The following is a 27783-nucleotide window of genomic DNA, read 5'->3' as shown; positions in this document are numbered from 1 at the left end:
TATCTAAAGGCAGATCAGAGAGTCTCATAAAAATGAAATATAAATGGTAACCAGACATGTCAAAATAATTGCGCAAAATGACTCAACTCGAAGAACTGAGAGAGCCACAAAAATTTTGAATAGCAGAAGATTACAATAAAATAATATATTGATGCATATAGGAAATAGTGCCTTAAGTTTCATTACATTAAGTTTATGTACACAGACACACACAAACCTCTGTATAGCTGGATAGATATCTGTGAAAAGGCTGACATCAACAAAAGCTTGTTTGCTTAAAGCTACTTTACACAGGATAAATACTTTTGGGGGCCAGCAGATGGAGCCATCTGGAGAAACTAGAAACTCCTGTAGGTACTGCCTTGTCATTTCTCACATCCTCACTCCAGAATGTACAGAAATAATTAAATCAGCCAAGAGATGCCAGGATGTCACTATTCAAACATACTGAGACAAATTCATCCCTGTTGTAACTTCGCTGCCTTCACCGGAGTTATAGTAGGGATTAATTTGGTCCCCTGTAGCAGATGTAAGAAGAAATATTTTACAAACCACTGGTAACATCCCACCCAAAGAATTCTATTTAATAATTGAAGTAAGAATTAAGAAGTGAAACAGATCCAGAAAAAACTGCAGGCTATCAAATACAAATCAACAATATAATTATGAGGAGGAGGAATGGCAATTAGGAAAGATTAAATTCAAGGACACAGCAATGAATGATATGCCATATTGATAAAAGTCATAGGTGCTGCCAGCTTGAGTTACTGTTTCAGCCTTGAGTAAATAAGTTAGGAATCAAATAAAACAAATCCAGAAGAGACATCCGCTGGCTTTTTCTCAGAGAGAGAAAGCATACATGCCTTTGATCTATCCATAATTTAAAATGTATTTCAGCAGCTACATACCATCTCCCCCTTCTACGCAAATCCCATTGTAAAGCCACAGCCTTTCTGTAGTTTTATTAGAAAGGGATTAGTCACATTTTTTTTAATTTCCGAATCCCGAATCATTTTTGTGGGAATGAAAGGGTCTTAAAAACAACCCCACTGAGCCCTGCTAACTTAGCAGATGAAATAGTCTGTTAGGTTTGCTTTCCTGGTCATCACCATCAAGTACAATGCTAGATCTTTATGGGTACTCTGTGTGTCTCATTTAGTCACCATACAAATTTTGCAGTTGGAGATGTTTCTGTTCATTTCCTGGTTTCTGATGCTCAATGGCCAGACACGTAATGTTCCTGCAATCTGTGTAGAGGGACCAATTCTGCAGTACAACCCTCTTCAGCAAAGCATTTCACCATGTGCTTAAGCCCCACTCAATGACTCAAGTGTTCAGAGTTAATCGGCACTTGCAACAGTCTTGTGCCCAATAGGGATGGAACGTAAGCATGTGCTTCAATACTTTGCTGAAGTGGAGCCACAGTATACTGCCATGCAGAACTCGCAGGATGAAGTGGTCGGACTACACCAAGATCTAGTAGTGTGGAACACCATAATTTGACTAGCAAAGACAACTGCTACATACCCCAATGAGCTGAAGAGAATGTCAAGAATATGAACAGAATAAAATGCAGCCATGCTGGGCTCAGCCACTCCATTTTTCAGTCTGGCCATATTTGCCAGCCTTAAAGGAATAATAAACAATTAAAAATTTATAACAGCCAGTTTTGAATATTTTCTTCTCAGATTCCTAGAAATGATGCTACAGGGAATCTTATTGTGGTCTAATTTCTCAATATAATTTCTTCCCCTCCCAAACAGATGACAGGTTTGGGTGGAAATGCAGGCGTTTCAGGTCTTCTTTATTAAACGAGACAAATGGCTAGTGACACTAAGGGTTCTGTAAAGCCATTGCCAAGAAGATTCCTTTTGACCCTTGTCTTCAAGCCCCTTGGAGAAAGAAAGCAAAATAAAACCTGCCTCCTCATAAGGACAAGATGCAGTAATGCTGCCGTCAGCTCTTGAGCTGTGTTTTCACTGCCTCAAGATATAGGTTGCAGAAATATATGTAGATTTAATAACTAAATCAATATAAATGAACAAAACCAGCCAAATTCATGCCTAGTATAACTCCACCAATATCAATGGAGTTAGCAAGGCATGAGTTTAGCCCTTGGTGTTCATTTGTATTATTTATTTGAAATAATTATTCAGAGCTGTAAGCTTGGCTTTCTTCTTCCAACCATTCATTTGCTGGTAGGATTAATGATGGTGCCTCCAGACTAAGAAGTCACTTCTCTCTCCATAGATGCATGTTTGTCATTGATGGGATTTACACTGATGTATCACGAAAAACAAATGCCCCACTTGAAGTCTTGACAGAAAGAGAACAACTGGTACACAGTTACTATGCGTTGGAAAAGGGAAAAAATCTCTGGGTTGCTGAGAAATTGAAGGCAGCACAAAAAGACTTGGGTTCAGCATTGGGGCAACTATTCTTCTCTCTTAGCTGCCCTATAGATAGCTGATGCATACCCTGCATTTACTCCATGCATGCTCTAATGGGATGTTGTCAATGGAAGTACAATGTAATCACAGCAGGTGAAATGAAATCCATTAAGGATGGGTTATAACCGAGACATTTAGATCCAATCTAATTTTTTCCAGAATTGAGGGTGGTGCTTTAATATTAGAGCTCTCTAATATTAGTGGAAGTTCTGAGGGTGGCATTGCAGTAGTGAATAAAAACTGCACTAGGGAGTGCGAGTCAAAAAGAAGAACTTTGCCTTAAATGAAAAGAGACTACACAGAGCTCTTCTTCAGGCCTGGGCTCTATGTAGCTCAAAAACATGTCTCTTTCATGAACAGAAGTTAGTTCAATGGAATATATTAATTCGCCCAACTTGTCTCTCTAATAACTGGGACCAACCCAGCTACAACAACACTGCAAACGTTTCTAATATGGAACCGGTAGTAAATGGGAAAAATATGGTCAGCCTTATAGACTCAAATTATAATTCACTCTATAGAGGACTACATAGAGAACTTTTGCCAAAAAATAGTCTACACTGTTTATACAAGCTATGCCTTTTCCTGTCCTTCCAGGATCTTGAAGGTGGTACATCCTTGATGTATATCATGAAGATCTAGATTAGGGTAATAAAGTTATGAGTAACTCTGCAGCAAGGTTTTTGAACAAGGCTGCCTGATGATTGGTCCAGTATAGACTCCTTCATTAGTGTTTGGTTTTTTAGGAAAAGCACCTTGCCAGCACCTTTTGGCTATTACAATTTGCTAAGGTATTCTCCCAGTATCAATCACTTATTTCTTCAACACTTCTTTTTGCTAGGAAGTAGGAAATGGGAAATTACAAGTGGGCTTTATCACAAGCATCTCCTCCCAGCTAAAATATACATGGGATTCTGTCCAGAGAGAAAATTAAATAAAACATTCTAAGAACCTTCCTCCCAACTGAGTGATCATATTGCTGTTTCCCTCATCCTCTTTCCATCCCCCCCCCCATTCTTTGTAATCATCTAATTATGCTTAAATTTAATCTGCAAAAACTCTACAGGGCATGCACCAGGTCTTTCATTTTTCATTTAAGTGCCATGCACATTCATAGCACTCTACAAATACAAATCAGCCAACACATTAGTAATGATACATTATTTTTTCATTATCTTTAATAAATTATAGCAACAGCAAGAGATTTTTTCCTTAGTCAGGACTGAGTAAGAACTTCAGGGTTGGGACCAAAGATTCCAGTATGCTTCTTCAGTGGAAGGAAACAGTAATGATTGGATCATACTATACCTCCCAATGACCAGAAATATCAGTGTCATAGTAATAAGCCTATATTTTCATGGGAGCTTGGTGCTGTGCAAGCAGTGATTTGACGCACATGAGCAGGGGGCTGGTATGAGTATCTATGGGCTATAGATTCCCTGTTGCATAGCCAGCTTGGTATGAAGCCTGACTACACGTTCCACTGAAGTGAACAGACTCTCTCTCTTTTCCCACTGAGAATACATTCATTTAAATAGTTTTCAAAGTTGGGCTTCTTCATGCTCAGGGCAAATCTGCAAAAGTCAGAGACTTGTCAATAAAGTGGGAATCTGAGAGGAGGTAATACACATCCAGCAGCCTTTATTATTCAACTAGAAATAGAAGTAGGGACGGGTACCTTCACCCTGGCTGCAAGCCAAATAACAAAGACACGCTGGGCCAAAGCACAAGCTGAGAACTGAAAACAGGATCTGAAGTGATGTTTTCACCATGAAGGCTTTTTCTGTCGAGTTCTGGAAGAGATACATTAATAGGAAACTAACCTTTTATTGCTAACACAGCCCGGAGCTTGGTTCACGGCCCGCCCCAGAGGACATTTATTGCCTTATTCTTCATTCTTGGCATGTACTTGGAGACTTAACGCTACTCCAGTGTATAGCACAAACTACTGCTTTAAAGCAGCAAGTACAAAGTTATCAGTTAGGGACAATAACAGGAGATATTTCTGAATAAGCACCATATTTAATCATCGGATTCAGAGGCGTGCCTACTGTTCTGGGAGGGTATGAGAGCTCTGCCAGCTCTGCTACCGCTCCAGCTGGCAGTGGTGTGTGCAGGGACAGCAGAGGCAGAACTTGTTGTGCCTACTGTGTTAAGCTATTATCAGACTTTACATACTAAATCAGAGGGCTCTGAAATACACAAAAGTGCATCATCTTTAGGCTGAATCCGGAGGCACCTGCACAATCAAGGCAGGGCCAAGGAAAATGGAAATATCTCTGCCACTCTGTCTGAACTCTGCATCCCCTTGCATGCTGCAGATCCAATTTTCGTGGAAGCTCTCCCTGTGGTAGCATCGAGGGGTGTGTGTAGGTGAACTGTGAGAATGGGTGGAGGTGGCCAGTGGGTCTAAGAATTGCAGAGATCCACTGGATCAGACCCCCGGTGAAGGTTTTGAGACTTAGTGGGCCACAGTCAGTACTCAAATTAAGCTGCCCAGGTGATCCAAGCCACTCGTTAGGGCTGGAGGGAAGACTTTTTACCCAACAGCCATGCAGTTCTTCTATGCAAAGCCTTTTAAACAGGCTTGCTTGGAGGGCTAAAATTTCACCCTCAGTGCTTCTTTAGGTTACAACGTTATTAATTTTAACAATACAGGAACAGATAATTACATCAGTGGTAGTAAGTGAAAGGATGGGAATGGTTCAAAGGATTACTGAGCGAATACAGTATTTCACCTCTGGGCCTCTGAATCTAGCCCAGGATAGCAGGGACTGAGAGATGTTACCATCTGATGGAGCAGTTCAGCATCCTATGTGAAATGCACTAGGAGTGAAATGAGTCCAGTTTCCAGTGCACAGCTGTCTCCATCACAAATCCACCACCTGTTTGCAGTCTCAGCTTGGAGGCCAAGGACAAAATGAGCTACAAAGGCAATGGCTTCTAATCCCCACAGGAGGTCCCTCTATGCCTAGTGGAACAGGGCAGGGAAGCTGGCAGCCCATACCACAGCTGTTATGAGGAGAGAGGACTTCATTTGGCAAGGCTATCAACCAGCAAGATTTGCAGACAGATCCAGAGAAGTGGTTAATATGAAAGACAAATTACAGAAAAATATCAAAATCAAGAGATAGTCCTGAGCTGTGGAGTTATGATCTGAATCCAAACTCCACCCACAGTTGGGATATGCTCGTACAAGGCTATTGTTGATAGGTGCTGACAATGCTGTACAAGACACAGAATGATTACAGCCCTGGCCCTACAGAGCTTGCACTCTAGTCAAGAGAAACTGAGAAGCTGGGATACACTGGGAAGCTTAGAGGAAGGAATAATTTAGAAGTGTTTAAAATATTTTTAAAGGCTTGGATTAGTTCAAATCCAAGAAATCACCATGTATAACCCATTTGTTTAAGATTAATAGAGAAAGATGATGCTGGAAGAAAAAGGGAAAGGAGATGAGTGCCAACGACTTTATGTAGATTCCAAACCTGATATTCTCTCATCTTGGAGATTATCCATGTAACATCTTCAGTGTTTTAATTTAATGACATCTGTACAGGACTAGTGCAGTTCTGCCCTATCGACGAAGATAACATGTTCCCGCCCAAAATTAAAGTTAAAGGCCCTGATTCAACAAAAAGTTCGCGGATGACATGAAGATGGGGGGTATTGCTAACACGGAGAAGGACCGGGATATCATACAGGAAGATCTGGATGACCTTGTAAACAGGAGTAATAGTAATAGGATGAAATTTAATAGTGAAAAGTGCAAGGTCATGCACTTAGGGATTAATAATAAGAACTTTAGATATAGATTGGGGATGCATCATTTGGAAGCAACAGAGGAGGAGAAGGACTTTGGGGTATTGGTAGATCACAGGATGACTATGAGCCGCCAATGTGATATGGCTGTTAAAAAAGCTAATGCGGTTTTAGGATGCATCAGGCAAAGATAAGGAGGTGTTAGTACCGTTATAGAAGGCGCTGGTGAGACCCCACCTGGAATACTGTGTGCAGTTCTGATCTCCCATGTTTAAGAAGGATGAATTCAAACTGGAACAGGTTCAGAGACAGGCTACTAGGATGATCCGAGGAATGGAAAACCTGCCTTATGAAAGGAGACTCAAAGAGCTTGGCTTGTTTAGCCTAGCCAAAAGAAGGCTGAGGGGGGATATGCTTGCTCTTTATAAATATATCAGAGGGATTAATATTAGAGAGGGAGAGGAATTATTTAAGCTTAGTACCATGTAGTACCATGTAGATACAAGAACGAATGGGTATAAACTGGACACTAGGAAGTTTAGACTTGAAATTAGATGAAGGTTTCTAACCATTAGAGGAGTGAAGTTCTGGAACAGCCTTCCAAGGGGAGTAGTGGGGGCAAAAGACATATCTGGCTTTAAGACTAAGCTTGATAAGTTTATGGAAGGGATAGTATAACAGGAGAACCTAATTTTGGCAATTGATCTTTGATTATCGCCAGATAAGTATGCTCAGTGGTCGGTGATGGGATGTTGGATGGGATGGGATCTGAGTTACTGCAGAGAATTCTTTTCTGAGTGCTGGCTGGTGAGTCTTGCCCACATGCTCAGGGTTTAGCTGATCGTCATATTTGGGGTCGGGAAGGAATTTTCCTCCGGAGCAGATTGGCAGAGGCCCTGGAGGTTTTTCGCCTTCCCCTGCAGCGTGGGGCATGAGTCACTTGCTGGTGGATTCTCTGCAGCTTGAGGTCTTCAAACCACAATTTGAAGACTTCAGTAACTCAGGCATAGGTTAGGGGTTTGTTATAGAAGTGGATGGGTAGGGTTCTGTGGCCTGCTTTGTGCAGGGGGTCAGACTAGATGATCACATTGGTCCCTTCTGACCCTAGAATCTATGAATCTATAAAACACTTATGCATGTTAGTAACTTTAAACATATGAGTAATCCCATTGTTTACAGTTACACACTGTGTTAAGTGCTTTGCAAGAGTTAAGGCCCTAGTAATCACTGATTTTATTTATCCCTAACCAGGGCCGTCGATTAATTGCAGTTAACTCATGTGATTAACTCAAAAAATTAATCACGATTAATTGCAGTTTTAATCGCACTGTTAAACAATATAATACCAATCAAAATTAATTAAATATTTTGGATGTTTTTCTACATTTTCAAATATATTGATTTCAATTACAACACAGAATACAAGTGCTCACTTCATATTTTTTTTATTACAAATATTGCACTGTAATAAACAAAAAATAATATTTTCAATTCACCTAATACTAGTACTGCATTCTTTATCTCTTTATTAGGAAAGCTGAATTTACAAACGTAGAATTATGTGCAAAAAAATAACGCATTCAAAAATAAAACAACGTAAAACTTCAGAGCCTAGAAATCCCTTCAGTCTTACTTCTTGTTCAGACAATTGCTCAGACAAACAAGTTTGTTTACATTTGTGAGAGATAAAGCTGCCCACTTCTTATTTACAATATCACCTGAAAATGAGAACAGGTGTTTGCACAGCACTGTTGTAGCAGGCATTGCTAGGAATTTACATGCCAGATATGCTAAACATTTGTATGCCCCTTCATGCTTCAGCCATCATTCCTGAGAACATGCTTCCATGCTGATGACACTTGTTAAAAAAAGAATATGTTAATTAAATTTGTGACTCAACTCCTTGGGGGAGAATTGTATGTCTCCTGCTCTGTTTTACCCACATTCTGCCATATATTTCATGTTATAGCTGTCTCGGATGATGACTCAGCACATATTGTTCGTTTTAAGAACGCTTTCACAGCAGATTCAACAAAACACAAAGAAGGTACCTATGCAAGATTTCTAAGGATAGATACAGCATTCGATCCAAGGTTTAAGAATCTGAAGTGCCTTCCAAAATCTCAGAGGGACGAAGTATGGAACATACTTTCAGATGTCTTAAAAGAGCAACACTCCAATGCGGAAACTACCGAACCCAAACCACCAAAAAAGAAAATCGACCTTCTGCTGGTGGCATCTGACTCAGATGATGAACATGAACATGTGTCGATCCACACTGGTTTGGATTCTTATCGAGCAGAACCCACTGGGGTTTAAATATATGGTATTCTATTATTGTTTAACAGCACGATTAATTGCATGATTAATCACGATTACTTTTTTAAATCACATGATTAATTGTGATTATTTTTAATAGCTTGACAGCCCTAGGCTTAACTAATTAAAAACAGCAGCCTCACTTCAGAAAAGACCTTTAACATCAGCTTAACTTTTAGCATTTTGTTAAATTGGTATAATTCTCTAGTGTGGAAGCAATTATACCCACATCAAGGGGTTTGTTTTTATCCTTACAGTTTGTTTCTGTTTCTGAAACAAGCTACACAAATTCAAATACTTTCATAGTGGTATAACTGCATCCACACGTGACGGTTACACTGATTTAACTAAATTGATACCAAAGTTAAGTGTAGACTATCCCTAAATTGTTGGAACTTGATTTAAGAATGGGATGAGAAGCTGATAAATAAAACATTTGATAAAATGATAAAATTACAGTTTACCTGCCAAGTGTCCAAAAGGACTGCATAGTCTAACTATGGTAGACACCCAGGGCCTCATCACTGCACTGCTGTCCTTCAACAATTTTATCACTATCAACGCAGATATCAGACCAGTATCCCAAGGCAGCTGACTTGACCTTTTTTCAGTGACAAACAATAATTCTCCTTACACAGCTAAATGGCAGGTCGAGTTTGAATCAGAGCTAAATACAGCAGGAGAAAAAAATCCACGTGGGGATGGTCCACTTTCTAGCTATTACAATTTCCAACATTATCAGCATAGTGGCACAGCTAACATCCCAAGTGGTATCTAGCAACATAGCTGAAAAGAAACGCTCCTCTGACTCTCCAACACCCGTGTACTGTCAACCTGTCAAAAGAAAAATATGATTCAAATAAGATAGGGTGTTCCTTTTAACCAGCTTTCATAGCTCAAACATTCCTACACAGTTCTACGTCATCACCAGAGATGGTCAGTGATATTTCTGACCTGAATCTTTGTACTCATCTAGTTTAAAAGTGAGAACAGATATCGATCATGCATTTCTGCAGAGGGATCTAAGCTCTCCCAAACTTATTTTTGGCAACTTTGTGATAATGTTTCAACAGTTCTTATCTTGTCACCTTCTTGAGTCTTCTTTTATAACTTTTAAAATTTGTTTTCACTTAGGAAGTCTCCTGACTTTGTTTGGATGGATATAAGATTTATTTAAAAATCATTAGAGATGAAGAATTAATATTTAGTGAATGAGAACTCAGAGTCTGATGCTGATCTCATTTATAGCTGTCTAAATCCGGAATAAATCCACTGACATCCTTGTAACACTGGTGCAAGATCAGAGTCTATTTTTCAGTGTTTATTTATAAATTGATGACACTGGACCAAATTCTACACTCATTGAACATAATTCGGAGTTCATCATAAGTGCGGCCATACTGGGTCACACCAATGGTCCATCTATCCCAGTATCCTATCTTCTGACAGTGGCCAATGCCAGGTGCTTCAGAGAGAATGAACAGAACAGGTAATCATCAAATGATCCACCTCTGTCACCCATTCCCAGCTTCTGGCAAACAGAGGCTAGGGACACAATCCCTGCCCATCCTGGTTAATAGTCATCGAAGTTAGTTGGGATCAAAGTTAGTCTCAAATTTAATTGAGATTTGCATCAGTGTAACTAAGAGGAGAATTTGGTTGTATATAGACTAAGATCAAAGTAACGCTGAGTGACTAACAGCAGGTTCATAGTTTAAGTTTGGTAAGGTTTGAAATACTCATTTACTTGAATAAGTCCTCAATACTCCAGATCCTTCTTTCCAGTGTCAGACAGGAACCATCTCTCTCTTTCTCTCTCAGTCTCATTGACCCCTGATATTAACAAATCCTCAAACATTCCTCCTTGCTTCCTCCCCAGAAAGCTCTCTACTTTGGAGACTCTGAAATGACTCTCATCTGTCCAGGTGCTCTATTTTTATCACACATTCACAAGGTCAGATGTACCCCATAATGCATTAGCCTTACCGATTTCAAGATCTGAAGCCTGCAATAGGCCTAGCAGACAGTGCCATTTCAATGGATTTCAGCAAAAGCAAAAGGTTGATTGGTTGTCATGAAGTGGGAGGCAGGCACTTAAAAATGTAGGATGCAGTTCAAGAGCTGGCCTGCATTAAGACTGATTCTTATTTCTTCCCAGCTGTTTTCCCCATTCCTCGTGCGAAGCCATTCTGGGCTTCCATTAAAGAACGACAAGACCCTTTTCCTAAAATTAAAAATGCAATTCTCAGTCAAAGAACCAAAACCAACCACACTCTCCGGTTTGATCCCCCTTTGTGTCTGAGCTGGCTAAGTAGGTATTCATTTCGAGGCTCCTTTTAAAAGAGGGCTGCCAACATCTACCAGCATTTCCTGAAATGTTTGGAGGCTTTCCAGCGTGGGTGGCTGCTCAACTGCGCTAGCTAGCAACTCCTTTACAGAACTTGGCAGTGATGTTACTAACATGCAGTGGTCTGGAAGAAACATTAGTGAAATGTAATTCAGAAGATCTGTAAATACTGTACTGAACTGTTTGTAAACACACATCAATAGGTAGAATGTTTGAACTGGGTGTGCTGGTGGATTGACTTCTCCACTAGCAAATACTATAGCTCACTAGAGAAGACATGGTCTCAGGCATCTGGGCCTGAAGCACAGCTAGTCTCCAGGGAGCCTGAGCAGTATAGCTGGCCTGCAGCAGGTTGCCTGACTAGCCATGCCACCTGACGGGCTGAAGAGGCCAGCAGGCTGGCTCTTCTGACAGCAGCAGTGGCTCACTGGTGTCTCAATGCTCATGTTCCCCATTGCGCCTGCTCTGGTGTTACTTTGTTCATGCTGCTCCCCCCTTGCAACAGCCTTGCCTCTGTCCTGTCCCTCCTTGTCTGCTACCCTACTTGCTCTAGTGCCTGACCTCCGGCTTGACCAGTCAGCCCTGGCTCCTGACTACAGCTCTGACCCCAGCCCCTAGGCCTGATGCCCATTCTGATCATTAGCCTAGACTGTCCCTGTCAGGGCCGCCCGGGGGGGGGGGAAGTGGGGCAATTTGCCCCAGGCCCTGGGCCCCACAGAAGTCCCTACAGGGGCCCTCACAAGAGTTTTTTGGGGCCCCTGGAGCGGGGTCCTTCACTCGGTCTGGGGGCCCCGGAAAACTCACAGGGCCCAGGCCCCCGGAGCTTCTTCCGCTCCGATTCTTCGGTGGCAGGGGGTCCTTCCGCGACCCCCTGCTGCCAAATTACCGCCGAAGCGGGACCCACCACCGAAGTGCCGGGTCTTCAGCAGTAATTCGGCGGCGGGAGTCCCTGCCACGGGTCATCGGGGAACTTCGGCGGTAGAAGGACCTCCCGCCGCCAAATTACCGCCAAAGCGGGAGTCCCCCACTGCCGAAGACCCAGACCCCCTGAATCCTTTGGGCGGCCCTGATCCCTGTTGGCTGACCTATGGAAAGTGATATCATTAGCTAAATGGGAAGAAATAACTGAAAAATCAAAAATATAATTTTCAATCCAGGTGGCAAAATTTTGTCCTCAGAGAAGCCATGTTAGCAGCTCTCTGCCAGGTGCTGATTTGCCACTGAAGGCTTCCCAGGCTTCCAGACTGCACTATGCTGTGCCAGCCCACCAAGGACTATTCCAGCAATGCAGATCACAAGTGTACAGCAGCAGTTGGGCTGCTTCTTTCCCATTCCTGCCTCTCTCTCAACCCCTCCCTCCTGCCCATTCCCACTCTCACTCCTCTTCTGAACAGGACTGCATTCTACTCCTCTTTCCTCTGCCCTGCCATTTTCTGTCATCCAGTGCTCACCCAGCCTCTCCTGGTACACCACTCTCTGATTTTGACTCTTATCTCTCCCTTTTCCTTTCCTCACAGTCTTCCACGCTCATCCTCCGTTACTTCTATTTCTGTGCCAATGACTAGTGCCCTACCAAATACACAGTGCATTTGGGTCAATTTCACAATCAAAGGATTTTAAAAATAATCAATTTCACAGTTTCAGATGTTTACACCTGAACTTTCTCAGTGTTGTAACCATGGGGGGTTGGGGATCAGGATCCTAACCCAAAGTGGAGTTGAGGGGTGGGGGAGGTTTGCAGGATTGCCATCTTTACTTCTGTACTGCTGCTTGAAGGGGTGCTGCCACGGGTGGCAGGTGAACCCCTGCTTTGGGGAGGCTAGCCCACTGGCCTGCCCCTTCCTCCCAAGATCTTGCCCTCTGCACGCTGGAGCCCTGAAACCCCCTCCCACCCCATGAAAGGAGAAGCCCTGAGTCTGAGGGGCCCTCAGGACTGGAGGAGCCCCAGCCCACCTGCCTCAGTCACATCGGATCAAGCTGCCACCAGCCCCCTCTGCCCCTGGTGCCCCCCACACCTGAGTTGGGCTGGCCTCAGAACAAGACCAAGCCACCAACCTTCCCAAGCCAAGCCACCAGCCTCCTCCAGGGCAGGGCTGGGCCAAGCCACTGGCCTCCCTCTGTGCTGGGCCGGCCCCAGCACCAGGCTGAGCCACCAGACCCCGAGCTGAGCGAATGGCTTCCTGCAGTGCTGGACTGGACGCTGGCCTCCCCAAGTGCCAGGCCGGCCCCAGTGCTGGGCTGAGCTGCCATCCTCATAGCCCTAAGTACTCCTGCCCCTGAAGTCCCTAACCCCCCCGCCAAGCCGCCGGCCCCAATGTCTGGCTGAGCATCCTCAGTCTGTCAGCTGCTGGTTCTCCACATCCCTCCTCTTTCCCCGGTCCCAAGCAGTGGGGACCTGGGAGGTGGGGATGGAGTGGAGAAGGCAGTGGGGATCTCGGGGAAGGGCCGGGGCCACCGCAGCGCAGGTGTCTGACAATGAGGCGGCAGCAGCACCAGGGAAGGCAAAGCCTTCCTTGCCTATTATACCCGTCACCCATGGGTGCTGCCTTCAGAGCTGGCTGGCCAGAGAGCAGCGGCTGCTGGCTAGGCACCCAGCTCTAAAGCCAGCGCCGCCACCAGCAGCAGCACAGAAGTGAAGGTCTCAGGGTTTGGAGAGGTTGACACTTGGGCGTGGGGGAGGGCTGGCCTTATGGGTGAGCAACCACCCAGGGCCCCATGGTGAGGGGGGCACAATGGTATCTCCCCCCCTACAGCTAACCCAAGGCCCCTTTAACCTCCAAGTGCCGGAGCTGGGGAGGGGCAGGGCTGGGGTGCCCCAGCCAGGGGCTCCTACCATGCGCCAAGCTCCATCTGTGGGGCTGTGGAGGGACAGGACTTCCACTTCTCCTGCATGGGCTGCACCTGCAGCTGGGTCAGACCCACCTCTGGGAACCTCCCCCGGCTGCAGAAAGCTCCGCAGATGTTCTGAAGGCAAAGCACTCTCACTTCTGTGCTTCCTTCAGAGCTGGGCTCCGAGTCAGCAGCTGTGGAGCTTCCTGCAGCCAGGGGAGGTTCTGGGAGGTGGGACTGATCCAGCCCTGGGAATGGTCCCTGCAAGGGCAGAGGAAGCCCTGTCCCTTTCAAGACTGACCAGGACTAGCAGCTAGAGCCTGGTGCACAGTAGGAACTCCCTCTCTTATAACAGCTAGATTTCATGGGGGAGATCCGATCTCACAGTCTGTGATGCATTTTTCAAGGCTGGGAATTTGGTGAGGCCCTTCTGATGACCCATCTGACCCCTTAGCCATACTTCTCTTTGCCCTCATCTCCTCATTCGACCTGCAGCCCTGGATCAATTTTTTCACTCACCAAAAGGCCTGTTCATTTGACTGCAATTACTGTGGCTCCCTTTCTCTGACTAATATGTGGACAACTGAAATAATATAAGCATATAATGGAAGAGAAAGGAAAAAAGCAACAATGAGATTTTATTCATATACACAAATAAGCATGGAATAATAATGAAGAAATCTCTTATGATTTATGAATGTAAATACATTTATAAATTTCCTTTCCAAAATAGATAGTTACACACACATACACACATGATATATATGTAATATCTATATTATCTACCAAACAAAAGCCAAAACCAAAACCTAGAAAAATAGGTGCTCAGGCAGCTGGAACTCTGAGCCTGAAGCTCCCAAGCCAGGACAGTGCATTCTGGGGGCCAACCAGAATTCAGTACAGTTGGGAGGGATGTGATTGTTCCAAAAAACTATTTTGAAAAAGCACTGTCAGATAAAAAAGTTACTTATGCTTTAAGTACAGTACCTTTAAAATGTACTTAAATACATGCACTAAGTACAGAATCTTTAAAAGGCTTAAGTGCAAGTACATAGAGTGCTTTAAAGTAACAATGAATCAGTGAGACTTAAGACTATGGATAAATTATGTACATGCTTAAGTGCTTTCCTGAAGCAGGGCCTAAATGACTACACAAGAGGCAATGCACTAGTGAATCAAGGCTTCATGTTCCAAACTGCCACCTCACAAATACACAAGAAAGTACAATTCACTGCACAGGAAATGAGCATGTCTGAGGAGAGCAAAGATTTTTTTTTTTTTGGTGTGGTTCTTTCCAACTGTCCCCGAACAATTCGTCTGGAAAAAATGGATTATTGTCTAGCAAAATGTCAGAGATCAAATTCCGCTGCTAGGTTACCTAACACCAACACTACATATCCAACTGACGTACAGGATCACCTGTCCCTTACTTTAAAAAAGAAACAAAAGAACCAAATAGCTCATTTGAGCTTTAAAAAAAATCTTAGAATGCTACAAATTGCCCATACAAATTGTTATTTCTAACAATGACAACGACAAGAAGAATGGATTTAAAGACAGAAATGGCTATTGTTTAGCCACGTTATTTCACTCCTGTTCCAAAGATACCGTAATTAATAACATTAAAGATGATTTCTTTCTCTATTTCGTTAAAAACATTTTAATAATTCTGTATTAATAATACTGCCACAGAGATTAACAGAACATTTTCACTATTCATTCATGTTTCTGCTGATTTTATATTTAAAAATGTTTTCATGCAGCTTTCCTTTAAAAGTGACAGTTGTAGTCTATTATTTTAAAGATTCTGTATTATTTATCCATACTAAACACATTTAGGCTCAGTCTTATACTAAGCGTCATCTCCCATTGAAAGTAACGAAAGGACTTCCACTGAGTTTGATGAGTTTTGGATCAGGTCCACAGAAGCCAATGAGATTACTCACAACAGTAAAGACTATGCCCAGGAATGTTTGCAGGATCAGGCCTCCAAATAATAAAACTACAACAAAACTGCATTTTAAACTTCCCTGCACAAGTTCAATGTTTGACCACTCAGCTTTTCTCATGGTTCAAATTACCGACTAGAGCTAGTTAGGAAATGTTTTTTCCCTATGACAATTTGACAAAAAATTTTTTTTTGTTATCTATGAAATTTTTCTTCAACAATTTTCTAAGGTTTTGTTTTTCAAAAGTTACCAAAAAGTTTCCCACAAAAATGGAAAAATCTCCATTGAATTAAAAAAACATTTTCCATCAACATATGTAGATAGAAAATTTTTGACCTGCTCCTAATACTGACCCAATAAAACAAGACTATAATTTTCTCAAGCAATAACCTTAAAAATGTTTTAACACTACTGAAAGCTCCAGGCTTCTGAAACATTTTTTTAGGATTCAAGGGGAGAAATAGCTGGCACAGACTCAATGAAGCTGGTGAAAAAAGATGTGAATTACACTTCCATGTACCATTCTCCTAGCTTCCTTGTGCCCCAGGAGGATTCACTCCAAAGGAGGGCTGGTAATGCTTCTGCAGATACTCTCCCCCTCAGGGTTTGCGGGCAGTTCATTTTTTGATAGGCCTCTATAGACTGTTAACGATAATACACTGAATCAGAATATTCCTCAGTTGTCTCATTCATATCTCTATGCCAGACAGTGCCATTCACTTCTGGTGCTGCAGTGGCCTCTTATGGACCCCTCCTTGCTCCCTGGCAGGCTGTGGAGGCTTTCTGGTGCTACTCCTCCTCCTAGCAGTTGTTCTGCTGTCAAGGCCCTATATTAGGGTTTATTTTGGTTTCTGCCAGCATGAGCCTGAGCTGAATCTGGTCCCTGGTCTAATCAGTTGCAGCACACAGCATCCAACCTTCTGATGTAATTTGGAAAGCTGTTTTTCCACATTTGTATTTATTAAAATGTAATCTGGAGTAAGGGCTGCACAATGTGATAATGGACTGTGCTTGTGTGGATGAAACACTTTTCCCTCCTCTCACTAGCTTATACTTAACTGTGAGAATGAAATTTCCACCCAATGTCTTTGTTTTCTTTCCCTGCATGTCTTTCTGACTGTCTCTGATGTGATGCCCTGGATGAGTAAAGATTGTAAATGTTAAAGAGCCATTTTGGCAGTTAGTTCCAGAAAGCAAAGACATAATGGGCCTATCTTTGGTGACAAGATAAATGATGCAAGAAGATAAACTGTTATGAAAATAACTCAACCGATAAAGTTAGGCTGCATGAAGCAGAGTTTGCATGCTGGCTGATAGTACTGTCCCCTGTGGCTGTGAGTAATAGACTATCCTCCAGAATTCAGTATTTACCATTTGTAAATTTAGTTTCAATACTTGTTTTTAGCTTAACTTTTTTCAGATTAGCTTCCTTTGGTAAAAGTTTGGGTTTAAGTATATCACTACACTCGGCTTCTCGGGTATATACAAGTAACATGATAATTTAAAGGAAGGCGTGGTTAAATGACTGTAATTATGGCTCAGTTGTGCAACTCATGCTCAATTTGATTCATTCTTTTTCAATGAGTACCCCAAAGGAGTCCAAGTGGAAGATCCGGATGTCCTAATATGGCATCCCCTAATTTGAAAACTCGACTGCAAGTGACATTCTATTGTTTGCCTTATCCATTGATTGGGTAATTAAAAAGTTTAATGTTTTGATGTGGGTCAAGGATACAAATGGAATACATCAGACTTAATGGCCTTGAGTTTGCTAATGATATTGTCTGGCATAAGGATAACATGGGCTAGATTAATGTCAAAGACAAAGTCCAAATAAAAGATGGCAAGATTTGTTTCAGAATAAATGCAGAGAAGACAAAGATAACATAAACTAGAAATCTGAATATGAATGAAGAGAGTACACCGATATGATTGATAAGTTGTGCTAATGAGGAAACAAAGATCACAGGAAATGAAGAAGTTGACAAGCAAATTAAGACATGTATTAGCACAGCAGATGCAGCATTTTGAAAAGCTTAACCCTATGAAAATGCTGCAGACTAAACCTCAGCACAAAGGGAAGGCGGAACAATGCTACTGTCCACTCCTAACAACAAGAAGATGTAAGATTTGAATGTGAATGTGCATGTGAAAAGAAACAGGAATGGAGACTATTTACTATCTGCCTCAGAAGACTTCTACTGACTGAATAAACAAATAATACACAGACCACAACATAGTATCATCAATGAGAATATCAGTACTTAGAGGCATATTTACCAGGATACTATGTTGCAAATAAAAGATGGCTGCCGAAGGAAGCCACCCTAGAGGTAGGTTGACCAGATAGCAAGTGTGAAAAATCAGGAAAGGGGGTGGGGGATAACAGGCACCTATATAAGAAAAAGGCCCGAATAGCAGGACTCTCCCTATAAAATTGGGACATCTGGTCACCCTACCTAGATGAAAAGGAAGAGAGAGAGAAAAAGTGATTAGGCATAAGCCTTAGAAAAATAAATGATGATTGCAGAGAATGTCTGGAAGAGAATCTAATAGGATTCTGTGTTCTTTTGAGGTTCTGAGTGGTCCAGAGTTTTGCATGACACAGGAAAGACTGAAGACCTAGCAACTGTTGGATACATATCCCCCTCAGCCCCCCATATATCTTTTCAAACAACCATATATACAGAACTAGTTAAAGGCTAATGGAATCAGAGTACAGTCACATGTCCAGAAACTATGCTACCAGATATCAAAGTGTGAACTGAGCCTTGCTGGAAGGGAAATATGGCCTAGTTTTCTACAAAATAAAGCAAAGTCAAACAGATCTATGTACCTCCTGAAAAGTAATACTTTAAACTGGTGTGGACTAAATATGCTGGCAAAAGAGACAAATCCGGAACTTTCTGAATAATTCCTACCGTAATCTCCCTTTAAAACCCCTGAATTCTCTCTTAGAATAGATACTTTCTATGAGTTTAAGAAAAAGTGCCAATCCACAAAGTGGTTTCTGTATCAAAAATTTAGTAGACCCTTTTATGTTTGTTCTAAATGTAAAGCATTTTTAAAAGTTTAGATTGAGCATGTATTTTTCCTCTTCTTTTCACACTTCTTTTCCACTCATGTTAGTTATAATCTTCTGGCTTTTAATTTTTTTATCTTGCTTATTTTAGAATTTAACCACATCCCTATAACAGCTCTTTAAAGGATAGGTTTTGTGACATCCCAGAGGGGGAAGTGTAGCTCAGCATGTCACCCATTCCCTGCCCATCTGCTCCGGGGAGGTAGTAAGTGGGTGCATAACCTTGCTAACTCATTTGCACCTGAACCCAAGCTTCTGGAAGCCCATAGAGATGTAAAGAGGTAAGGAATTTTCTTGCTGCCTTTTGCTTAACTTGCGCAGATATGTAATTCATGTCAAAATCTAGCCCTAAGAAAAATCCTTCCTTACAATGCTCTCCTTCCCAATCAGGTGACATAATCCTAATGATATCATATATTTTACTTTGTCCAACATATACTGTGAGGCATAAAATTCCATGTGACATGTTGGGATGCCAAATGAATATCACATTTGAAACAGATTTGTACGTGAATTAAATGCTCCCTGGATCAGATTTTGCATTCAATTTTTCTTTTTAGTTAACGGATGACCAAATTGATCTGTGGTTTATGAGGAACAATTCAGCTGGATTGACAATTGCCAAAAATGTCAGTTAGATCAATTAAACTACGAGCAACTCCAGTTGACCGCAGTGACACTTTAAAAATTATGAATACATACTAACTTGATCAAAAACACAGAAATTGATTGGAATCTTTCCATTGAGTTCAGTGGGCTTTGGACCAGGCACTAAATTAATAGGGAATTATTTGTTTTTAATTTTGACAAGTTATGCTGCTTCTCTCTCCCTTCAAAAACCTCCCAAAATGGATTAATTTTCTGCATCTCTTAGTCACTAGCATTACTTGGATATATTCTTTGATTATTGTTAAAATAAGAAAATAAATTTAATTATGACCATAAAGGAAAATGCATTAATCACATCAAGATTAAAGAACAGGGATGGTCTCCTCTGAGAACATGCAGAATTATCATGGGTCTCATCTACACAACTGTTCAAAGAGCTGTGGGGATTGATTTGTTAGGAAAAATTAAAAGCAGTAAATATGGACAACTTAGCCAAATGAAGACTAACTCCCTGATCTGGAATCACTTTTGCAGGAGAATAACTCTATACATATGAGAAATCCCACTGAGATTAATTGGACTACTCATCTGAGTAAAATTAAACACATGCTTACATGATCACAGGACTGGGCCTAAGGGTCTGATCCTGCAAATCCTTCTCCAAATATTCTTAGTGAAGTCAACTTGCGGCAATGGGACTTGGGCTCTTAAGTCACCAAAAGTATAACTCAATATGATTTTAGATAATGGTGTGAAAAGAAATGGAATATCAATGGTATTAATGGCTTTCAAAAAAAATCTTGGCGCATATTTCCATCTGCTTTTGGGTACATTCAAAAAACAACAGCTTGGGGCTAATGCAAGAAAATTTGGTTAGAACATGGGTTCTCAAATTTCATTGTACCGCAACCCCCTTCTGACAACAAAATGTAATACACAACCACAGCAGGGGGGACCAAAGCCTGAGCCTGCCAGAGCCCTGCTGCCCCAGGCTGGGGGCCTGTAACCTGAGCCTTGTCACCCAGAGTCAAAGCCCTTCGGTTTTGGCTTCGGCCCTGGGCAATGGGGCTCGGGCTTCGGCTTCAGCCCTGGGCCCCAGCAAGTTTAACGCCAGCCCTGTCTAACCTCACTCTGGGGTGCTGACTCACAGTTTGAGAACGGCTGGATTAGAATATTTATAATATATAACATCAGGGCCGTCCTTAGGCATAGGCAGAATAGGCAGCCGCGTAGGGCCTCACTCTGCCTGGGGGCACCACTCTGCAGGCAGCCCAGACAGTGCAGAAGCAGGGCTGCTGAGTCCTAGAGAGACCAGAGTGCTGCACAGTCTGAGGGAGGGGATTGGCTGCTGGGGTCTCTGGGAAGGGGAGGGGGCAGGGGTTGGGGAAGGAGCTCACCTGTGAGTGTGACTCTTTCCCCCCGGCTGAGGTCAGGTGAGGCAGGCTCTGCGGCTCTGGAACCAGTATCCTTTATTGACCCCCATAACATCCATTCTTCTCCCCCCTGCCCCACGGAGCACCCCCTCCTTTCTCCCTCCTCCCCAGGAGCACCCCTCTCTCTCTCCTCTCTCCCCTCCGTCAGGGCTGGGTTGGGTGAGGTGCTGGAGGATGGGGGGGGGGGAGGGCTGGCTGCCTGCCTGCTGAGGAATGAAAGTGAAAGTAACTCACTTCCTCGGTAGGCAGCCAGAATTGGAATGTCACACAGGGCTTGGCTGGGGTTAGCCAGATGTGTGAAAAATCAGGATAGGGGATTGGGGTACAGTGATCAGATATCCCTATTTTATAGGGACAGTCCCAATATTGGGGTCTTTTTCTTATATAGGCTCCTTTCCCCCCCCATCCCTGTCCTGATTTTTCACACTTTCTGTCTGGTCACTCTAGGTGGGGGTAATTGGTGCCTATATAAGACAAAGCCCCAAATATCGGGACTGGCCCTATAAAATCAGGACATCCGGATCTGGCCACCCTAGCTGGGGAGCGCCTCTCCCCCGGGCTGGCAGCTGCCAGCGATCCATCTCATCTGGGGGGAGCTGCACAGGGCAGGATGAGCTGCTATGGCTCCATGGGTGCCCTGTCCCTGAGATCAGATGCTGTGCTAACTTCACCATGGTCCGTAAGGCTGGTGGTGGTGCCCATTGGCGTGTGATTGGACCTGAGGGTTTGCTGTTGCCACTCTGCACCCCAAGAGGTGGATTTTGGGGTCCTGCAGTTTTCCACCTATATCCTCCTCTACTGCAGCTGTTGGACCAGCAGGTTGGGGGGTGAGCCAAGCATGAAAGCAGTACTGTGTTGCCATTTAGATTGTCATTTAACAACTTTGTTTGCCAAAAATTCTTGCTAACAATCCTGAATCCAATTTCAATATTTTTTTTTTAAAAAAAAATCAATATTTTAGCCAAAAACAGAAAATTAAGTTGTTGACAATTATTAGTAACAGGTTTGGTTTGAGGCAGGGAGTGGGCCAGTTTTCATCAGAGAAACAAAAAAATTTGACTGACTTTCCTACAGCCTGTTACTCCTGATAAGAGCCCTCCAACAACTGTAATATGCTCATCTCCTTACTAGTGTATAAAGCAGGGGTCGGCAACCAACGGCACACGTGTCAAAGGTGGCAGGTGAGCTGATTTTTGATGGTATGCAGCAGCAGGCTGAGCGGCTCAGCCCATCACTGCTCTGGGGTTCCGGCTGCTGCCCTATTGCCAGCTGGGATACCAGCCATCGGCCCCACTCAGCACCTGCTGCTGGCCTGGGGACCCCCAAGGAACCCCAGGCTGGCAGTGGGCTGAGCAGGCCAGCTGAACCACTCAACCTGCTGTCAGCCTGGGGTTCCATTCACTCAGCCGGCAGCGGGCTGAGTGGGCTAGTGGCGGGCTGAGCAGGGCCGGTGGGGGGTTGAGTAGCTCAGTCTGCTGCCAGTCTGGGGTGCCAGCAGCACTCAGCCTACTGCTACTCCGGGGTTCCGGCTGCCGGCCCCTTGCCAGTCAGGAGCTCAGCCGCCAGCCCCACTTTGCCTCCTGCCAGCCTGGGTGAGCAGAATCCCAGGCTGGTAGCGGGCTGAGGGGGGGTTGGCGGCCGGGATTCTGGCTGGCAGGAGTTGGTGGTCAGAACCCCAGACCAGCAGCGGGCTGAGCAGGGCCTGGGATCCTTGTCTAGGGTTCCAGCCACCAGCCCGCTGCCGGTTTGGGGTTTCATTTACTCAGCTGGCAGTGGCCTGAGCAGGACCGGTGGCCAAGACCTCAGACAATAACAATAGTTTATTTATATAATATAGACATAGAGAGAAACCTTCTACAAACATTAAAATGTATTACTGGCACGAGAGAGAAACCTTCTAAAAACATTAAAATGTATTACTGGCACGAGAAACCTTAAATTACAGTGAACTTGGCACACTACTTCTGAAAGGTTGCCGACCCCTGGTATAGAGTGACCATATGTTGTACTAAGATTCTCCTGCTTTTTTTTTTTCCCTGTGAGTCAGTATAACTTTTGCCAGCCCAGAAGTTGGGCAGCCAATGTTTTACGTTTTCACAGTGTTTTCTCCAACTTTCATAAAGTAAATACATAGTTAATATGAGTTAAAAAGGCCAGGGACACTTCTTTGTGAAGAATCTGTACAGCAGATCATGCCTATAGATGATCCAGAAAAGAAATTTGAGGTTGAATTTTTTAATGTTGTGATGGATAAAGCAGCATCTGCTGTTGATGAAAGGTTTAATACCTTGCAAGTACACCATGAACAGTTTGGATTTTTGTGTGACATAACTAAATTCAACGAAATAGGAAAACAAGAGCAACTAATGACAAAGTGCAAGAACTTAGAGAGCCTCCTAAAGCACGGTGATAGTTTTGATTTAAATGGACTTGAACTGTACGAAGAATTGAGTACACTGTCATCAATGTTGCCACATGCAAAATCGGTGATGGACATTGTACAGTTTATTCATACCCGCAAACTTGTTGACATATATCCTAATGTACATTGCCACTCGTATTCTACTGACAATTCCTGTAACAGTAGCATCAGGAGAACGGAGTTTCTCAAAACTAAAGCTCATTAAAAACTATCTCTGCTCTACAATGAGTCAGGAACGCTTAACTGGTCTTGCTATTCTTGCAATCGAACAAGACACGACTTTGTCTTTGTCGTACGATGACATTATTACTGATTTTGCAGCCAAAAAAGCCAGAAAGATTGCTTTTAATTAAAAACAAATCTTTGTTTCAATACCTCTTCATATAAATTTCCAATAAAATTTTGATAAATTAAAAAATATATATTATTTGCATCATTCTGTCATATCAGAATTTTTTCTATAGTGCTGCTTCTTTAGTGCTAGTCCATCAGCATTACAGTGTGCTTAATTAAGTTAAACTGGTTTTAATAACGTGAATATGGCAAGTTTTCCAATACTGTAAGCTTATGTTTGTGTTGCTAAGAGCAGATCAGGCACAGGGGCACTAGTTTAATAATCTCGCCTAGGGCACCATAAATCCTAAGGCTGGCCCTGTATAACATGGAAATGACCAGTCTATATCCCTGACCAAACTGATTGAAGTTCAAAAAGTACACAAACACCAACCATTATGAAATGCATACTAGAATTATTTAAAATTTAGTTTAGTTTGCCTAATCTGAGGGATAGTAGTAAATAGATCCTTAAAAGATATTCATATTGACAAAATGTCAACACCTATGAAAACTGATTTAGGAAATGAAATTTTCATTATTCAATCAGTGTTTATTCAGAAATCAAAATACCAGAATGTTACTACATGGTGTCCTAGCAGAGGCACACATTTGGTGCAGCAAACATCAAAAATAATGCGTGTTTTAAAGGTAACAGGCCTTTCTTACTGTTCTTCACAGAATATCCATATAATAAACTTTTTGTATATTCCTAGCCTGGAAACCCTGAAAGGACAAAAACTAAACTCTGTACATGCCAGGCCAATTTTATATGAAAGCTTTGAATTGGCGTTTTGCTTTAACTGCTGTTTTGATTATAGAAAATTCTGAGAACAAGAGATCTGCAATATAGTAATTATTCACCCTGTATTGAAGATCCCCAAGAGATTCATATATATACACATTCACAAAAGCTGTGTATGTGTAAATACTATCTCTATACACACAGTAAAGATTGATGCAGGGTTTTGGGCTTCTGTTGCATTAGTGACAAGTTCACCAACAGTTGCATTGAGAGAGCTTCCTGCTCACTGGTTACTGGAAATATCTTGCCTGTTCTATCATTTGCCATGTGGATATACTGTACTTGCACAATCATAAGAAAGATTGATGCACCCCTGAAGCTTGTTCTATTAAAAAGATTTTAAAAATAATCTACCATTTACAAAAGGGTTATCAAAAGGAACTCAAATACTAATCGAAAACTGTTTAACCCTTAGAACACTGGCATTTTCCACTGCCAGCAAAACCAGAGCCTTGGAATACATATGTTGCAATCTACTTTATGTAAACACCCTCCAAAGGGTTACTGTAAATATTGTTAAGTGCAACTGTCAGATTGAATGACTGAAACTCTCATAAATAGGTTCTACTTGGCAGCTGGGGATCCTAAATTTAATGCCAACATGATATCTGCCATTTATAATTGCTTGAATGAAAAAAAGACTCAGCTACTATACTGAACCCTCATGACTTTTCTTTTATCCTCTACTCTGACACCCAGCTCATTGTGCTTTTCTTTCTTTCTCTTTCTTTCTTTTTGCTTTAACAGATGTGAGGAAGGAAGAAGTTTCCAGTCTACAAATAAAAAAGACAGATCATGGCAAAGCAACAGTTTTCTAATTGGCTGCCTTTTGGCCAGCCTACGTATACGCTGCATTTTTAGCACCACAAAATTTTCAAGGTGGAACAGTGTAAGAAGTAATCACTCCCAGACAACAAAATGGCAGTGAATTAGTGTCCAAAGGTATTGATAATATATCCTAGCTCTAACAAGCTCTGACTTTTAATACCATTGCAGTAGTGGTTTGTAAGCTATTTTATTTCTCACTGATCAGAGAGAAGGTAGAATTACTTAACAGTACACCTTTACCCCGATATAACACCACCCGATATAACACAAATTCAGATATAACGCGATAAAGCAGCACTCCAGGGGGGCAGGGCTGCGTGCACTGGAGGATCAAATCAAGTTCGATATAACGTGGTTTCATCTATAACACAGTAAGATTTTTTGGCTCCCGAGGACAGCATTATATCGAGGTAGAGGTGTACTTCTGTCTAAAGACATTTTAGCAGAGAAATGTGGTTTTTTTAAAATTACATTGTGCTATTCAGTAGCAACTCACAAAAATACCTGTAATTCTCCTACTATGTCATTCCAGGAAGTATAACAAGATGACTATTCCTGTGGGCAAGCACAGGCATGAATGATTAAACACAGTATTAGCCTTACTCATGTCCAAAACAGAGATTGTTTCAAGGGGCAAAGTTAGAATCTGGGTTCAGATTTTGAACACCTCAGAGTCTGGGGATGTTCACAAAAGGGATATAGATGTGAGCCCTTTTCTAGTCTGGAAGCAAACAACCCTTGCACAGCCAGCTGTGACTACTTTTATCCAGTTCAGTGCTTGCTTTAACAGAAAGAACATATGCATTAATTTACAAAGAGCAGTGGTGATCTTGCTTCCAATGATTGGGAATTTTTTGAATTGACATAAAAAGCAGCCAGACAATGGCTTCTTTCTCCAGGGCTCTTAATTTAATTATAAGTAGAGTGACCATATTTCCCACACCCAGCCGCTCGCCCAAGCCCCCCCCCCGCGAGTCTGTCACCCATGGAACCCTTCGTGCCCCTCCTCTGCAAGGCTGTCAACCATCCTGGAACCCTGCCCGCCCATGCTGGAATGCTGCCTGCCCCCCTCCCCAGCTCTTCCTCCCAACCTGTGGGGGGCTGGCATCTCTGCTTACCTCCCACACACATTCCGCCACACTCAACTTTGACAAAAGTGGGCATCTGTACTGTTTGCTCTTGCCAACCAATCATGTCAGCGAAAGCAAACGGGATAAGTGCTTCCTTTTGAAAAAAAAGTCAGGATGGCCCAGACAAGGCTTAAAAAAGGGACTGTCCCAGCCAAAACGGGACATATAGTCACCCTAATTATAAGGGTTGAGAACTGCTGAACTCTCCTGTAGCTTCCACACTGATGAGTATTCATTTTTGTTCTTACTTGTTCTTCCAATAGCACCAAGACTACAGTTGCTGGCAGCCTGAATTCTCATAAAATAACAACAAATGAAAAATGTAATAAAAGACACGACATGGCTTTTACTAGCTCAATCTAATTTATCATCTAAAAGGCCCCTTTAATATAACATGTCATCACAGTAAAGACAGTTATAAAGCTACTAGCAAATGCAATTAAAGGAAGGAGAATCCAGAGAAGTATGGGGCTTTACTAACTGTTTATCCCATTTCTGCTCACTGTTTTTCCCCACATAGGATAACACCAGAGAAGAAAATTAATATATTCCACTAGTTTTGATTGTATTATGTATAAAAATAAATTAAAACATAGAGGCAGAGCTCACACTGACTTCAATGAGGCCAGGATTTCACACCTGGTATGTAAGCCCACGCCTTGTACATATTTCACAGGGTTGGATCTCTCACTTACGTTTTTAGTTTGGGCCTAAACTATAAAGCCCAGGAACTGAAAGGAGAAGAGGCTGCTTGGAAAAGGCAGACACTTCCTGGAGAAAGGGAGGAGTGAGTGGAGACTGCAGGCTGCAGTTACTCCCTGGAAAGAGGGAGGAGGCTTAGGGAACTGGTAAGCACAGGAATAAAAAGGTACCTAGTGGCAGGAAGAAGCCCAGAGATAGAGCAGTGAGGCTTGAGAGAGAAGGCCCAGACTGCTGAGCTGAGGGACCCTGGGCTGGAACCCGAAGAAGGGGGCAGGCTCTGGTTCCCCTATCTGCCACAGAGCGAGTGGCAATGAGACAGTGAGTGAGAGGACTGCCTAGGACTATTGAGGAGTTATATTCCCCTGGAATGGATGAGGACACGGCTGGAGGGCTGAGCCACAAAGAGGATGCTGTGGTTCCTGAGTCGGCAAGAGTGGCTGCAGACAGACAGCAGAGGCAGGGTGACGATGTGCAAACCATGGAAATGGGGGCATCGGCTTCAAGCTAATCCCCAGAGTACCAGGAGGAGGCCCCAGTCCAGCGGTGAGTGGTGTGCCCCATGACACCTATCTCTGAGTTTCTAAACCATATTTCTTTTTTCTCTCTTTCCTCTTTCTCTCTTCAACTCACTCCCACCTCCCTTCACAAGATCTCTCATTCTCTGAGAAAGGATGGTCTTGTGCTTAAGGCACTGGATTAGGACTCAGGAAATCTAGGTTTTTTTGGATGATTGTGGAAGCCATTCAATCATACTCTGCCTCAGTTTTGATCTATAAGAGGGGC

General features: G+C 42.7%; 1 protein-coding gene and 1 long non-coding RNA gene across 2 annotated transcripts in view; both read right to left on the bottom strand.

Annotated features, from left to right (window-relative positions):
* The window catches only part of LOC127045455 (uncharacterized), a 60777-nt gene extending 39819 nt beyond the window's left edge, over positions 1 to 20958 (bottom strand). The window contains exon 1 of the long non-coding RNA XR_007772729.1: positions 20745 to 20958. This is a non-coding gene — a long non-coding RNA (uncharacterized LOC127045455). The remainder of the gene's footprint in view (positions 1 to 20744) is intronic.
* KCNB2 (potassium voltage-gated channel subfamily B member 2) overlaps positions 1 to 27783 on the bottom strand; it is a 304602-nt gene that overhangs the window by 172220 nt on the left and 104599 nt on the right. The gene's annotated exons all lie outside the window — the stretch shown is intronic.

This window comes from Gopherus flavomarginatus, chromosome 2, assembly GCF_025201925.1.
Source record: "Gopherus flavomarginatus isolate rGopFla2 chromosome 2, rGopFla2.mat.asm, whole genome shotgun sequence".
In the NCBI taxonomy this organism is placed as follows: domain Eukaryota; kingdom Metazoa; phylum Chordata; order Testudines; family Testudinidae; genus Gopherus; species Gopherus flavomarginatus.
The sequence above is the reverse complement of the archived record's forward strand: the minus strand, read 5'-3'. Positions and strand labels throughout refer to the sequence as shown.